General features: G+C 44.3%; 1 protein-coding gene and 1 long non-coding RNA gene across 2 annotated transcripts in view; one reads left to right on the top strand and one right to left on the bottom strand.

The window, feature by feature from the left end:
- Positions 1–7,759, top strand: part of LOC140428114 (uncharacterized) — a 112,708-nt gene extending 104,949 nt beyond the window's left edge. The window contains exon 4 of the long non-coding RNA XR_011948711.1: positions 7,158–7,759. This is a non-coding gene — a long non-coding RNA (uncharacterized lncRNA). The remainder of the gene's footprint in view (positions 1–7,157) is intronic.
- The window catches only part of LOC140428112 (E3 ubiquitin-protein ligase Midline-1), a 572,352-nt gene that overhangs the window by 388,402 nt on the left and 167,527 nt on the right, over positions 1–16,423 (bottom strand). The gene's annotated exons all lie outside the window — the stretch shown is intronic.

Below are 16,423 nucleotides of genomic sequence, written 5' to 3'. Positions count from 1 at the left end.
AAAAGCGGCTAGTTTTACGCCCGGTCCCTGCTAGCCCCCTGTGGGGCTGGGAATATGTGTATTTTTCACGCCAGTTTTTACGACGGTGTGGGGACATAGTCCCAAAAACAGAGAATCCAGCCCGGGATCTTTGAGCACTTTTACCATTGGCTTCTCTTCCTGCTTCCTCATGGGTCTTTTCTTGGTCCTAACATCCTTTCCACATACCTTCTGTCTCTTGGTGGCATCTTTCGCTGACATAAGTCAGTACACTGATGGCACACAGTTTTATCTCTTCACTACCACCTCTGTCTGACCTCTGGTCTTGCACGACATCCATTTTCCTCTTGCCCCCGTAAAAGGCTGTGGACATTGGGTCCACTCAAATTTTCCAAACAGTGATCGATGGATTTTTCTTAGGTAAGCATGTCAAGGAATATGAAACAAAAGAGAATAAATGGAGCTGAGGTACAGACTAGCCTTAAGGCGCTGAATGGCTTACTTATACGAATATACAAACAAGGGGCAGCAGTAGGCCATTCAGCTCCTCAATCCTGCTCCACTATTTAATAAGATCAGGCTGCTCTTTTAATAACCTCAAATCTGCAGGCCGCCTATCCCCGATAACCTATCAGCCCCTTGCTTACCAAGAATCTATGCACTTCTGCTTTAAAAATACACAAAGACTTCTGTTTCTTTGTTCCTAAATGTTATGAAGGCAGAAGCTATCGCCTTCAATTCCCATCACATAGTCCATATGTTACTCATAGGCTTAATTCACTTAATCCTCTTTCACTGAGAGGAGGCGAGATCTACCGGCCGCAGGATCTTCCAACACATCGCAATCTAGATCCACCCATTGTGAACGGGATGAGTATTTGGCAATTCTGCACATTAGAGCGAGCAGCTAGTCTCACTCTAATATGCAGCTTGCCTGATTACCCGAGGCGTTGGAATCCAACCCCTTCGCCTTGGAGATCTAGATGAGCGCCGTCCAGTACAGATCCCCATAAATGGGACCAGGCGGAATGGCACTTGAGGGAGATCGGAGGCCCCACGTAGTTGGCCTCCAGGCCCCTGGCACTGCTGGTGTCACCTGGACTCCTTGACACAGCCAGGCTGACACCCTGACAGTGTCACCTGTGTGCCAGCCTGGCACTGCCAAGGTGCCTGGGTGGCACTGCCAGTGCTCTGCCAGTGTGGGGGAGTGGGCAGAGGACCCTGTTATAAGTGAATTGTGGCTTTGAGCTGGGGAGGTCAGATGGGTGGGTACTATGTACTGTGATCCACTTGTTGAAAATAACCACATTGCAAGTGACCAAATTAATTTCAGGTAAATTGCTTACATGAAAGAGGAAACTGTTAATTGTACATTAATTGTTTTTGATTCTATGCAAATAGTAGGAATTAACTGGTGATTTACTTGAGTCTCTGTAAATAGATGCACACTGAAACTACGGTTGACTTGGAAATATATCACCGCTCCTTCACTGTCGCTGGGGCAACATCCTGGAACTCCCTCCCTAACAGCACAGCAGGTGTACTTACACCTCAAGGACTGCAGCGGTTCGAGAAGGCAACTCACCACCACCTTCTGAAGGGTTACTAGGGATGGGGAATAAATGCTGGCCTAACCAGTGACGCCCACATCCCGTAAATGAATAAAAAAAGATTAGGAGATGTGTGCTTGTGATGTGTTAAGTCTGTAAATAAATATGAAAGTGTGTAAAGATTGGCTCCAGTTCACCTTTCACCAGTTGGCTTTCTATAGAGAAACAGAAACTTCCCATGAGACTGGACTTCACTTGAACACAAGCCGTACAAATGAAAGGACTGTAATAACACCTCAGCCCATCAGTCATTGAGAAAGAAATAACTTGCATTTTTATAGTACCTTTAATGACCTCAATGTTTTAGCAACCAATTAACTACTCTGGAAGCATTGTCATGGATGGACATGCTGGCTACACTCTGGTGGCTGAGTTAGAAGGCTGTGGCCTCAACTCCCATTCTAAAGACCTGAGCACAAAAATCCACGTGGATACAGTGGAGCACTGCCTCAGTCTGTTACTGAGGGTGTGCTCCACTGTCAGAGATGCCGTCTTTTGAAAGTGAAATTGAAAGAAGGTAAAACAGCAAGACGCATGTCTGCTCGCTGTGCTGAATGCAAAAGACCCTTTCGTGTAATTTTGGATAAGAGCCGGGGTGTTCTCCCTGGTCTCCTGGTTAATTTGTTCAAAGGAAGCTCCTGCAAACACGAATCACCAGATCATTGGTAAAGTAGTAATCACCAGTTGATTAGTAAATTTATGATCACTCTTTCCAGTAGAAGGATTTATAAGCGGATCGATTAACAGCCATTCACTGGTGCAGTCATGTTTATATCAGCTGATCTGGAGGCAAGCCCTTTACAATTTGAGGATTTGGTGAGCTCACACAAACCATATAATAGGGTGCAGCCACCAGACACGAGTACTCTGCTGAATCCAGGAGCCCCGGTCTCTCCTCATCAGGAGTGTCTGGTGTGGGGTTTGAACCCAGCGCCGCCTGACTCAGAGATGGGAATGTTGCCATGAAGCTGAAGGTGTGTTTTGTCAATGTAGGTTAAAGTATTCAAGTGACTCCTTACTGAGGTGAGCTGTAACAAATTGTTATGATCTCAAATGCATAGCCTGAAAGGATGGTAGAAGCAGATTCAGTAATAGCATTTAAAAGAACAGTGGATACATACACAAAGGAAAAAAAACATTTACAGGGCCATGAGGAAAGAGCAAAGGAATGAGATTAATTGGACTGAGGTACGAAAGAGCTAACAGAGCTGCAATAGCGAAATAGCCTCCATCTGTGCTACCTCATGCTATAATTCTACCAATTGATTGGTGTCATTGATATCCATCTTGGCACTTTCAGCAGGGTGAGGAGAATGAAAAATCGCTCTGAAATACTGCTCATACCACATATTCAGGCAGCAAATCCAGTCAGCAGCTTTATTCTATAATCTCGCTTCAAGCTGTCACTAATGCTGTGTTATAATTCCTTGTGTGTTTAGGATCATGCCAGGCAATTTAAAAGAGAGAGTAACTCTAGGGGATCGGGCTACTTGCCAAGAGTATTTACTAAAACATAGCAAATACTCGACCGAATCTGTAAGAAATGAGAGACAGCTCCGAAGCGGATTGCACAGAATGCAGCCACAACGATTATCAAACCAGATGCGCTCCTTCGGGTCTCCCTTGCCTTCTGTTATCCCAGGGGCCCTTCTCCAGTCTGGAGTGGAATGAAATAGATGAAAACAACTTCCCTCCTTGTAAAAACTAAAACGTGTTTTTTTACAAAGTTAAACACAAAAGTGGTTTGCAGGCTCATAATTAATTAATCATAGAGGCAGGATCAGCGTCTCCTTTAAATTTTTAATTAATGTTGCCCTGACATTATTGTTTTCAATTGAACTGCCGGCAAGAAATGCCTGCACGCATCTCTAACAAATCAGTCTCCATTAACTCTTCTTCATTTATATGCATAACGGATTTGATTAAACAATTACTCATACCTCAGCCTTCTTATTCAATTCCTTGTTTTTATTTCACTCAGAATAATGTAGAATCTGCAGGCAATTCAGCCTAGCTGGTCAACGCTGGGCTTTATGCGACACATGCACCATTTTTCATCCCTCTTCATCTAACTTGATCAGAATATCCTACTATTCCTTTGCCATGATGATGGAGGGAAATCTCTGAATCACATACGGAAATATTGAACTTTAAAGAAGACCTGAGGTTTTAGAAATGGACATACAAACCAAAGATGGCTTGTGTACTGAATCGCTGATGGGTGATACTAAGAGAAAGACAATGGACACCCTGTCTCATGACAAGGATGAATCAAAGGCATGAAAGCCATACAGAAACAAATTGTCATCTCCTTTGGAGATGATGGGAGCTGATTATCATCTCAGCAGGAATGATTCTGTGAGCAATGTCCCAGACCAGTTTGTGGATTTTCACCTTCCAGGAACATACAAAGACTGGGAAAAGCCAGCTGAATAATTTGGGGCGCGATTTTTCCAAAAGGGAACAAAGTCCCCTAACGAGCACATTTAGCTGCGTGTTCCTCGGCGCTCACAGTGCCGAGAAAGACCTGGCTATTCAATGCGAGTCATGTTGAATAAGGGGCCTGAACAGGGAATGCGCAACCGAGGCAGCACCTAGTCCCATTTTGTACAGTGGGGAGCTCCGCTCACTAGAACTGCCCAGTGTCGTGAGAGATCTGGACGCCATTTCTAAATGGCATCCCGATCTCCGAGACCCCCAAAGTGATCCCTGACCTCGTCCAGCCCAAATGCACCATTGGAGGGCCCCCTTCCCCCCAACACCTACGCCGGGCAACTCCAGCTCGATTGCGCGCACAAATAATTCCCGGGTGGCACCAGCAGTGCCTGGGCATCCCCCGGCCCAAAGGGCACGCAGCTGGTGGCCTCATATCCCCTGGGAGACCCCCACAAGTGCCATTCCATCTGGTCCCTGTTTGTGAGGGCCAGTGCTGAATGACGCTCGCCCAAAGTCTCCAAGGCAAAGGAGTGGAATCCCAAAGCCTCAGATACCTCAGGAATCTGCATATTAGAGTGAAACTAACTGCCAAAAAGTGATTCCGCCCATTGTGGACAGGATTTACATCGCAACGTGTTGACCGATCAGGTTGGATCTCGCAAGGTGTGGTGAGCCGGGTAGATCCCGGGATGGAGTCTCCTGGCTTTCATCGGCACGCTGCACCGCGCACGGGGAGCTGCTTTTCAGGTGCAGCATGGCCGTTGGACCGTGCCCTTGGTCAGTATGGGCTAGTGCTGGATGTGTCAGCATGTGGCCCAGGAGGAAAGATAGCAGCAGATCACTACAAAGGTTTTTTGTAGGTAATTCTCTGATTGTTGAGGCAAGCCAAGCCAGCAAAGCCACTGCTGAAAAAAACAGGGCAGCCTCTCAGCTAAACCACAGTACACTGCAAGTTCACAATTAACTATACACCCATTGATATCAGCGCTACTGCAATCACAAATCACAGTGGCCGTAACATTCCACCATCTTCTCCTCATTGACAAATCAAAGACTGATTTGTTCTTTTTAATCTTATTTTTGGAATAAATTCTCATTTCTAATCTTTGTGAGTGTATATATGTGTGCTTTATTATTTTCCTCACATTTAGTAGTTAATAACCTCACTTTTTCTTTAACTCAAGAAAGCCTGGTTAAATTGGGTCCTTTTAAAACATAAATATTGAGACTAGGAAAAGGTATGCACAAGGGAAGGGATTTGATTTTAAATTCATCTTGTTGTTACCAACGGAGGGGGTTGAATGAAGAAAGGGAGCCAGGTCATCCCTCTCCACCCGGGATATAACAATTTGACTATATCCCATGCGGAAGGGGAAGCAATGGCATAGACGTACTGTCACGGCATTAGTAGTCCAGAAACCCAGGGCAATGCTCTGGGAATCCAGGTTTAAATCCCACCATGAAAAATAGAAAATTTTGAATTGAATGAAAATCTGGAATTAAAAGTCCAACGATAACCATGAAGCCATTGTTGTTTGTCATAAAATCCCATCTGGCTCACGAATGTCCTTTAGGGAAGGAAATCTACCATCCATATCTGGTCTGGCCTCTAGATTCACAGCAATGTGGTTGATGCTTAAATACTCCCTCAATGAGGGATGGACATTAATTGCTCGTGATCTGAGCCTCTTCGCTCCATGAGTGGCAATGACCTTTGAATAACTCCACCAACACCTCAAGTGTTTTGGTTTCAGGAGCACCTGGAGATGTCAGAAACTTGATTAGGTTGTAAGTAGAATCCCGCAGGCCGTTAGTACAATTACCCACTTCTTTTCCTCCATCTTGATTTCATTTGCCTTGAAAAAGTAATGGATACGCTCTACGTGTAGTACCAATTTCCCTGTATGGGGGTCAAATGGTTCTAGTTTAACAAAATGGGGTATTGTCACTCATGTACTGTGGAACAAATTTGCTTCAATGGAAAAGTTTTCACATGAGGTCTGCTCTCACAATTTTCACAGCAGCAGGAAGCCACTCCAGTTGATCCTTGTCGCCAATGCAATATGTTGACAGGCGGGTGACCGCCAGGTGGGTTAACAAATGATCAACTTCATCAAGAAAGAAATTATTCACATAGAGTGAGATAAAAGCTATCATGTCCCAAGACTCCAAACTCCTAACAGATTCGGAAACCGAGTTCCACCCACAGGGTTCGTGCACTCTGGCCCAATGGCTGATGGGTCACAGGGCCCTCCAGGGGATCAACCCCTTAACGGGGCACACTATCACACTTGCTAAAAGCGCTTGCTAGAAATTCAGGTTTGCCAACAAGAGTTGGACAGGGTTAGGCTCAGGTGTGATGCCCAAGTAGTTGAAAAGTCCATTTGGCACCAACATCACTGGAAACCAGATTATCAGGTCGTTGTGAGGCATTAAGGTCATGAAAGATGCTATATAAATGCAAGATGTGCTTTTGTTTTATTATTTAGGTGATAGGCATGTGGACTAGAAGGTTGACCGGTCTATGTTTCCCAGCAGAATCAGGATAGGCGAGGATCATGGAAGAGGAAAACACTGAAAAGAGGAAGAAGAACTCAGTGGTGCTGCTGCTCAAATATTTTCCATTGAATTTTATCATGTCCAATAAATACTCAAACTTATGTGTTACTCTTCTTTCTGCTTTTATTTCTTCACTCTCTGAGCATTCACAATATATGAGGAGACATACGAAATAAGAGCAGGAGTAGGCCATTTGGCCCCTCGAGCATGCTCCACCATTCAATAAGAGACTCTGATGAGTGTTTAGCACAGTGCGTTTACTCCCATGAGCAATGCCCTCTAGTGTTCAGTCAACAAGATGCAACTCATCAAAATCATGAGGATAATTCACTTTAGTGGAATGTAACACTGTAGCATCTTCATAACTTATGATATTTGGAAGCTTTGCATTAATCTGTTCCTGACAAAGGATGCAGAACTTTTGCAATAATTGAAAAGGTATGGAAAGCATTTATTAACAGGTCCTATTGGTGTCAACGAGGAGATGGTTAACACTGAGAAAAAACAGGACAATTCTGACTGGAATCCTCACTGTATTCAAATTCTAATGGGTTTTCTTGTGTTTCCACATAGGTAATTGTAATAATTCCAGGAAGCGCAGAGTGAAAGGCCAAACTGGTTTATTTTAAACTGAAAATAAAACTGCTACGGTGGCACAAAAACAAATGTCCCAGCCCAGGACCATCGAGAACGGCCGGTTCGAGTCTGGGAGCTACGTTTAAAGGTCTCGCTAACGAGCCCCAGCTGGGTGGGCCTCTGCCCGCACACCACGGGAACCTGTTTACTACCGATCCCACTTGGAGATCGATCAGCAATCCCCTGTGCTCCTCGCGAGAGTTATCACAGTAACAGAATTTGTCCTCATATTAACCTGGGTATATATAAAAGCACCCAGCTCAGCTCACAGGATCGCAGCCAAAAATATACAAGGTGTAGTGACCGCTATATGTGCATGTACACAAGGGGTTGATGTGTAATCAGTAGCACCACATCATCACTAGAGGGCCGGACCAACAGGGGTATAAAAGGAACCACATTGGGTCTTTGGCTCTCTCGGGGGTGCAGTGTGACCAGGGCAATAGCAGATTAGTTCAGATGGCGAGTGGAGTTATGTATAGTTACTGTGTTAGATCTTGTTAACCTTATCACTAGTATCAAAGTTAAAGTAAAGAACTCATGCAATTATTGTTATAGTTACTCAATAAACCTTTTGTTACTACTGGATGAGTTTGTGTCTTCTTCATCGAGATTCAAAATACCTCTTCATTAGCCAAGGATTGAGTAGCACATGTTACCTACCACACAGGTAACAAAACATGGTATAAGGCGTGTTGGCTTTAACAAAACTTGTTAGATTAGGTTAGACGACAAGAGAAGAAAATTCAGACCGGATATTCGACTGTGGAAGACTTCGCAGCAAATGGATCCTCAACGACTAACTATGGGACTCATTGGACCTCTAGGGCAGCTGGAAACAACTGGTAATTTAAGTTATAACTGGAAAAGATTTGAACAGATATTCCAAATATTTATCGTAGCTAATGATTTAAGCACGGTCTCTGACACAACAAAAATAGCACTACTACTCTCAATAGGAGGGCCTGAAGCTAGGGAAATCTATAATTGCTTTAATTGCTTAGAAGGTGAACACCAAAATAGGAATAATACTCAAACCATTTGATGGACACTGTAAGAGTCAGTCTGGAGAGATGCTGGAAAGATTTAACTCTTGTCAGAAATGCCAGAGAAATGGAGGGCCCATCATTGACTAATCACAAATCTAAGTTAATACCACAAGGCTGTGATTATGCTGATTTCAGAGACACTATGATAATGGATCAATTAATTTCTGGACTATCTGATAAAAATTTGAAGGAAGAACTTTCACACGATAAGTATCTAACTCTAGAAATTGCTATACAAAAAGGCCTTGCTTATGAACAAAAACAAAATCAATACTGTGAGTCTTTACAAACACAGAATCAGTATCTAGAAAACAAAATCGGTAAAAATAGCGCGAACACTCACCACGAGGCAGAGGCAGGATCTCACTCGATGCAACGCCGCTTTTTGATTGGCAGCCATCTTGAGCGAGAGCATTCCGGCCAGTACGCACATGTGCACTACTCAAAAAGAAGGAAAACAGCAAAATATACTCGAGAAACCGCGCATGCGCAGTTGCGAAAAGAGCGCACAGTAAAGGAAACTCGAATTGCGCATTCGCAATCGATTCCTTCGCATGACATCACGAGCGTCATGGCGTCAGAGGACCCGGACCACGCCCACTTAAAAGGGGAATGCATGAAAATGAACAAAAAGACATTTAAAGCTGCAAAAACAAATTTTCTTACATCAAAAGACAGAACAATGCCCCAACTTACACCAGCAGTTAAAAATAACCTCCGCAGCACCCTGGCACAAGCAGTTTGCACCACCCAAAGAGGAGAGCACAGTGATTTGTTCATTGAAGAATACTACTCATAAGATGATTTCTCCGAAACAAAAAGAGATGATTTGTTCATTGAAGACTACTGCTCAGACATGGATGAGTTATTCGGAATTGATGATCATTGCATCAGCAACATGGTTGAAATGCTCAAGACGACTCTTCTCATGGTAGATGAATCCAATACCATGATGTCATGGCAGATTGTCGATACATTGGATGACAGCAATACCCAAGAAGAAGACGACGCCACACAGAGAGCGATGACAGACTCCACTGAGAGAGCGATGAAGGACTCCACAGAGAGTGACACAAGCCTCCACAAAGAGAGCGACGCAAGCCTCCACAGGCAGCTCGGTGACAGTCTCAAAAATGGAAGCAAGCAAACACTCCATAGCGAACGCCATGCATGAACAAGACTATGAAGGTCTATCCACCTTACCTGCGCAACCAGTAGCAGACTATGAAAGCCTACCAAGCTCACGTGAACAACAAAAAGACTATGACAGTCTACCCAGCTTATTTGAGCCACCAGATCCCAGCTCATTTAACCAACAAGAAGACAGTCTACCCAGCTCATTTGAGCCACCAGAAGAAGGCTATGAAAGTCTACCCAACTCATTTAACTAACAAGAAGACACTGAATGTCTACCCACTGTATGTGAGACAAGTAACGAAGAAATCACAATTCCCATACAGGATGTGCAGATCACACCGAGACTGACAGATCTCAGCTCATCTGCACAGAAGCACTCAACAATCAGAGGAGGGCTACCCATGAGTCCAGAGAGACCACATCAATAGAAATCTTCAAGATATAGACTCCAGAAGAGAAGCACCAAGACCCACAAGAGAATGAAATCTTGAAGATTTTGACTCCAGAAGAGAAGCACCAAGATCAACAAGAAAATGAAATCATGAAGATTTTGTCTCCAGAAGAAGAGCACCAAGACCCACAAGAGAATGAAATCGGGAAGATTTTGACTCCAGAAGAGGAGCACCAAGACCCACAAGAGAATGAAATCGGGAAGATTTTGACTCCAGAAGAGGAGCACCAAGAAACCAAAGGTAATTCAAATGAACCAGAAATAACTCCAGAGAGGAGCACAAAGAAATCAATGATGATTCAAGTGAACCAGAAATGACTCTAGAAGAGGAGTACCAAGGAAACAAAGAAGAGGAATCAAATCCACCACATATGACTGGACACACCAACATCAATACAACATCAGATCATTGTCACAATTCTCAAGAAGAAACGTTCAATGTAACAGATACCACAATGGACACTGACACCAATAACTGTGACAATGACTTAAATCATCCACATGGAACACTCATTGAGCGCAACAAGAACAACAATCACCGCAAGATGCACAGCAGAAACAAGAACAACAACAGCAACAACAAAAACAATATGCAGCGCAACAAGAACAACAAAGACATCAAGAAGCATAACAGAAACAACAAGCACAACAAGAAAAACGACAAGAAAAGCGACGAAAACAACAAAAACAGAAACACCAGGCACGACAAGAAAAACAACAAGAACAACAGCGAAAACAACAAAAACAGAAACAACAAGCATGACAAAAACAACAGCAAGAACGACAACAACAAGAATGACAACGAAAACAACAAACACAGAAACGACAGAAACAACAACAATGAAACAACGACCTGTACAACATGGTGCAACTCTGCACACGAAGGACAATGCCACAGCACACTGCAAAACAATGACAAGACTACAAACATGCCAAGTCATGACAAAGAATCTCACAAATTCACATCTGCTCCAGAACAAGCAAGCACGCCAGCTTTCAAGGCAGATGACACACTAGATCAGTACCGCAAGCACAGAAAAAAGCCAAGGTCAGACAATGGTGTAACACAGAATCGCTACCACAAGGATAGAAAAAAAAAGAAAGTCTAAATCAGACAACAAAGTGATTCAACCATTCGAACACCTCATGATGACTTGATGGTCACTTAAACACAAGGACACTGACGACGTTCACAAAGAAATAACGACATCAACATCAGCACTTCAACAACAGAAGATGAAAGCAACTGAACCGAACAAATTCATAAAGTTTGGACTCACAATTTATTTTATTAAGATTGGACTCATAAATATTAATTGGCTTTGTATAATCATCAAGATCACCACAACTTGTACATACCATCGTTTGTCTACCTATTTCACGCAAGCGAAAAAATCTTAGAGACTAAATGTATTCACATTTGATGGACTAACTCATTGATTTTATGTAATGCATTTGCAAACTGCATCCATTATGTGTGTTCAATTTTCTTTGCAACATACAGAAAATATGTAACATGAAAAAAAGGGGGGTGTAGTGATCTCTATATATGCATGTACACAAGGGGTTAATGTGTAATCAGTAGCACCACATGATCACTAGAGGGCCGGACCAACATGGGTATAAAAGGCAACCACATTGGGTCTTTGGCTCTCTCGGGGGTGCAGTGTGACCAGGGCAATAGCAGAGTAGTTCAGATGGCTAGTGGGGAGTTACATATAGTTACTGTGTTAGGTCTTGGTAGCCTTATCACTAGTATCAAAGTTAAAGTAAAGAACTCATGCAATTATTGTCATAGTTACTCAATAGTCCTTTTGTTACTACTGGATGAGTTCAAGTCTTCTTCATCGAGATTCAGAAGACCTCTTCATTAGCCAAGGATTGAGTAGCACATGTTACCTACCACACAGGTAACAAAACACAAGGATTGTATACATTTGAAAACAGACAGCACATGACAGATAAACTTTTCTGTCATGGCGCGCTGTCTGTCTGCCTCTCTGCGATGTCACGCTTTTGACTCTCAATAACAGATCTGCTATCAGTAGAGGAGACGTAAATAAGTGCCTATTTGTAAAGTTGGCAACCCACATCATGGAGAGAGTGAGTTGAGAAAACTTTCGCAGATGTCCCAAAGCACGTCACAACTAATGAATTACTTCTGCTGCAATATAGGATTCACAGCAACGAGGTCCCACAAAAAAGACAAATGAAGGAAGGATCATAGAAAAATAGAATTCCTACAGAGCAGAAAGAGGCCATTCAGCCCATCGAGTCTGCACCGACCCTCTGAGATAGCACCCTACCTAGGTCCACTCTCCCAGCCTGTCCCCATAACCCCACCTAACCTGCACATCTTTGGACACTAAGGGGCAATTTAGCATGGCCAATTGACCTCACCTACACATCTTTGAGCTGTGGGAGGAAACCGGAGCACCGGGAGGAAACCCACGGAGACACGGGGAGAACGTGCAAATTCCACACAGACAGTCACCCAAGGTCGGGTGAAACAGGTCTCTGGCGCTGTGAGACAGCAGTGCTAATTAAGGTATTGATTGAAAGTGGAATGTTTTGGACACCAGGTTCACCAGAACAATACCAACGATAAAAGAGTTCAATTGTGAGGACAGGTTGTGTGAATCTGGCTTCTATCCCTCTGACTTTAGGAGACTGAGAGGCGATCTAATCCAAGGCCAAGATTTTCCAGCTGCTCCCACCAGCAGAATCTTCCGGTCCTGCCGATGGCCACCCTCCTGCCGTGGGTCCTCCATGCTTTGAGAGGGACAGGACCAGGAGGTCCCGCTGCAGGTCAATGGCAGGCTGCCTCCACAAAACACACCGGGGAGATGGACAGAAAATCCCGCTCCACATGTTTAACAAAAAGGGAATTTGAGATGGCAGATGAGGAAATAGCCTTCTCTCCAGAGGGGAATCCAGAACTGGGCTGGGGGAGGCATAGTCTTAGATTCAGGCTATCCAGTTGGAAAATCAGGAAGCACTTTCTTCAACAAAGCAGAGTGGAAGCCTGGAATTCACTCTCCCTAAAAGCCTGTTGATGCTGGGATCCATTTAAATTCCCAAAACTGAGGTTGTGGATTTTTTGGTAAAAGTATCAAGGAAAGAAATAAAGAAAAACCTGCATTCCTGTAGCACCTTGCTCAACCAAAGCTGTTTACAATTACTTTTCAAGTGTGGCCATGCTCTAGGAAATGCAACCTCCAATTTTCACACTGTAAACACCCACAAGCAGCAATGTGATAAGGATTAGATAATCCATGCTTGCGATGTTGCCAGAGGCATAAATAGTGGCCAGGTCACCAGGGATAACTCATCTGCTCGTCTTCAAACCAGTGTTGTTGCATCTTTTACATCTACCTGAGAGGACAGACAGGGCCTCAGTTTAATATCTCATCTGAAAAACTCCATTAGTGCTGATCCTCTGATGTACAGCACTCCCAACAGTGCAGCATTCATCAGTACAGTACAGACCCTCTGTCAGCGCAATGCTCTCTCAGTTTGCCTTCTGACAGTGCAGCAACCGAGATTCAGGACTCCCCTCAGCACTGATTCTTTGACATGTAGCAGTCCAACAGTTCTGACCCTCCGACAATGCAGCAGTCCAATAGTGTAACACTCGATCAGTACTGACCGTCCAATTGTGCAGCACTCTAACAGTGCAGCACTCCCACTCCTGCCCTGTTGACAGTGCAGCACTCCTTCCTGCAGAACTATTGGACAGTGCAAGATTCCATCAGCATAGACACTCCAACAGTAAATCATTCCCTCAGCACTGCACCTCTGACAGTGTAGCATTCCCTCAGTGCTGGCATTCCAACAGTAGAACACTCCCTTTGTACTGACTTTTTGACAGTAAAGCACTCTCTCAGTACTGTCCCAACAACATTACAGCACTCCCTTAGTACTAACCCTCTGATAGTCTTCCTTCAGGACAGATCTTCCAACAGTGCAGCACTTGCTCAGAACTGCCCTTCTTGGGACTACAGGAAAAGGTGATGTCTAAAACAGTGGTTGGGGAGGAGAGGGTCTTGGAAATATGTAAGGAATTGATGGAGTGGGAAGGGGTCCCAATCGGGGAGGTGAAGAGGAAGTGGGAGGACGAGCTGGGGGATGGGGGGGAGGGTGGGGGTAGGAAGCCGGGCTATGGGAGAAGGCCCTGAAAAGAGTCAATGCATCCTCTCCGTGTGCCAGACTTAGCCTGATCCAGTTCAAGGCAGTCCATGTGGCTCATTTGATGGTGGCCCGGATGAGGAGGTGGAGGACAGATGTGGGCAGTGCGGGGGAATTCCGGCAAATCATGTTCACATGTTTTGGACATGCCCGAAGCTGAGGGGATTTTGGCAGAGATTCGCAGATGTCATGTCAAAGGTCCTGGAAGGGAGGGTGACTCCGAGTCCAGAGGTGGCAATATTTGGAGTGTCGGAAGATCCGGGCGCTCAGGGGGAGAGAAAGGCCGCCGTTTTGGCCTTTGCCTCCCTGGTGGCCCGGAGACGGATTTTGCTGGGATGGAAGGACTCGGAGCGTCCAAAGTCGGGGGTGTGAGTCATTGACATGGCAGAGTTTTTCAGGCTAGAGAAGATTAACTTCGCCTTAAGGGGTTCAATACAGGGGTTCGCTCGGAGGTGGCAGCCGTTCATCGACTTCTTTAAGGAAAGCTGACCGTCAGCAGAAAGAAGGGGCGGGAATGGTGGGGGGGCGGGGAGGGGAGGCATGGAAGTGGAGAATAAGGGCAGGGAATCTAATATATGGGTAGCTAGGAGTTATGGTGGGGGGAGGTTGGGCATGTTACTGTGGGTTTTTTGCATATATCGGACGGTTCTGTTATTTAGAATGTTAATATGTTAAAATGTTAAAATTATAAATGCCTCAATAAAAAGTTTTCAAAAAAAAAAGAACTGCCCTTCTTATTGATGCACTATCAATTACGACAAGACGAGAGTAGAGAGTAATCGAGGCTTTATTAAGCAGAGATGTGTAGCCTCCTGCAGCTGCTGCCGAAATGGCTGCAGCCCGGTGAGCACACACATTTATACTCCGCCTACTGGGCGGAGCCAGCAGGCAGGGATCTATCCCCGTACCTGTAGTACAGGAGCTTTACTGTATTACATCTCGTAAGTGATATATACAACAGTGGTGACTACCACACTTATATTATAGCACTCCCTCGATACCACTCCTCAATAGTGCAGCGCTCACTCAGTAATAACCCTCCAATAGTACAGCATTCCTTAATTGGTATTGTCCCTCCACCAGTGCAGCATTCACTCAGTACAGACCCGTTGATAATACAACATCCCCTTTGTACTGCCCCTCCAAGAATTTAGCACTCACTCTATAATGCCCCTACAATCGTACAGCACTCTCTTAATTGGTGCTGTCTCTCAGCCACTGTAGCACTTGCTCAGTTCTGGTCCTTCAAGAGTACAGCACTCCCTCGGTACTGCACTGAAGTGCCTGTCAAGATCATGTTACTTGGTTCAACCGAAAGGCGAGAATGCAATAAACTGAGTTCAGCTGACATAGTGCAGTGATCAACAGGGAGAAATAGAATGGTGGTAACTACTTATATAATGAGTAATTATAATGTCACAACTCCCTAGCTCTGCAAGTGATTCAAGCCTTACTTACAATCAAGTCAGGTTTGGGACTAAAATGCTTGCTTGTATTGTTGCATTGTTGAGCTCTTTATACTCAGTGGTGTGTTCCTTATCTGGTGGCTGCCAATTTCTCCAGTCATAAAGCATTCAACCTCGACTGATGGCAGTGTTCTCAAGCAGAGTCTGGGCCTCCACTCCTCAAAGACACAGCTTCCTACTGGTGAGATCAGCATCTATCCACTGGGTGTAACTTTGGATACAGAGTTTGCTCGGTGCACACATACACAGTGTCATAAATGTAGACAGGCAGCTCAGTGTGTAAACTGAGTCCCAGAGCTCAGTTAGCTTTACCCAACGCCAAGGTGACAAGTCTTAAACCCAATTTAAATCCGAAAGTTGCCTTGGCAGGATTTGAATTCAAATTTTCTACATCATAAGTTCAGAAATATAAGCACCACAGTATCCTACTTCCTACCAGATAAAGGAGTAATTTTAGAAATATGGGGTCAATGGTTCAAAAACACTGAGCCCACTTTTTGTTTTCTGACCTGTTAATTGGGAACATGTCTGTGACAAAGCAATTGTAAGTTAAGAAAGAAAGAACTTGCATTTATATAGCATCTTTCATCAGCTCATCATTGCCAAGATGATTTGCTGCTAATGAAATCAAATACTTCTTGAAGTGAAGCAACTGTTGTAGTTTCTGAAATACAGCACCAATTTGCACAGAGTAAGATCCCACAAACAACAATGTAATAAAATGACCAGGTACATCTTTTTCTTCAAGTTATGTTGATTGAGTGATAGGACACCAGGGGGAGCTCCCCTACTCTTTTCGAGATCCATGAACCATTTTACACCCCACCTGAAGGTCTGACAGGACCTTGGTTTAATATCTCATCCAAAAGGCACTTCAAATTTGTTAGGTGCTAATTGGGAAGTCACAATTTG

The sequence above is a fragment of the Scyliorhinus torazame genome, chromosome 8 (assembly GCF_047496885.1).
Source record: "Scyliorhinus torazame isolate Kashiwa2021f chromosome 8, sScyTor2.1, whole genome shotgun sequence".
Taxonomy (NCBI): Eukaryota; Metazoa; Chordata; class Chondrichthyes; order Carcharhiniformes; family Scyliorhinidae; genus Scyliorhinus; species Scyliorhinus torazame.
The sequence above is the reverse complement of the archived record's forward strand: the minus strand, read 5'-3'. Positions and strand labels throughout refer to the sequence as shown.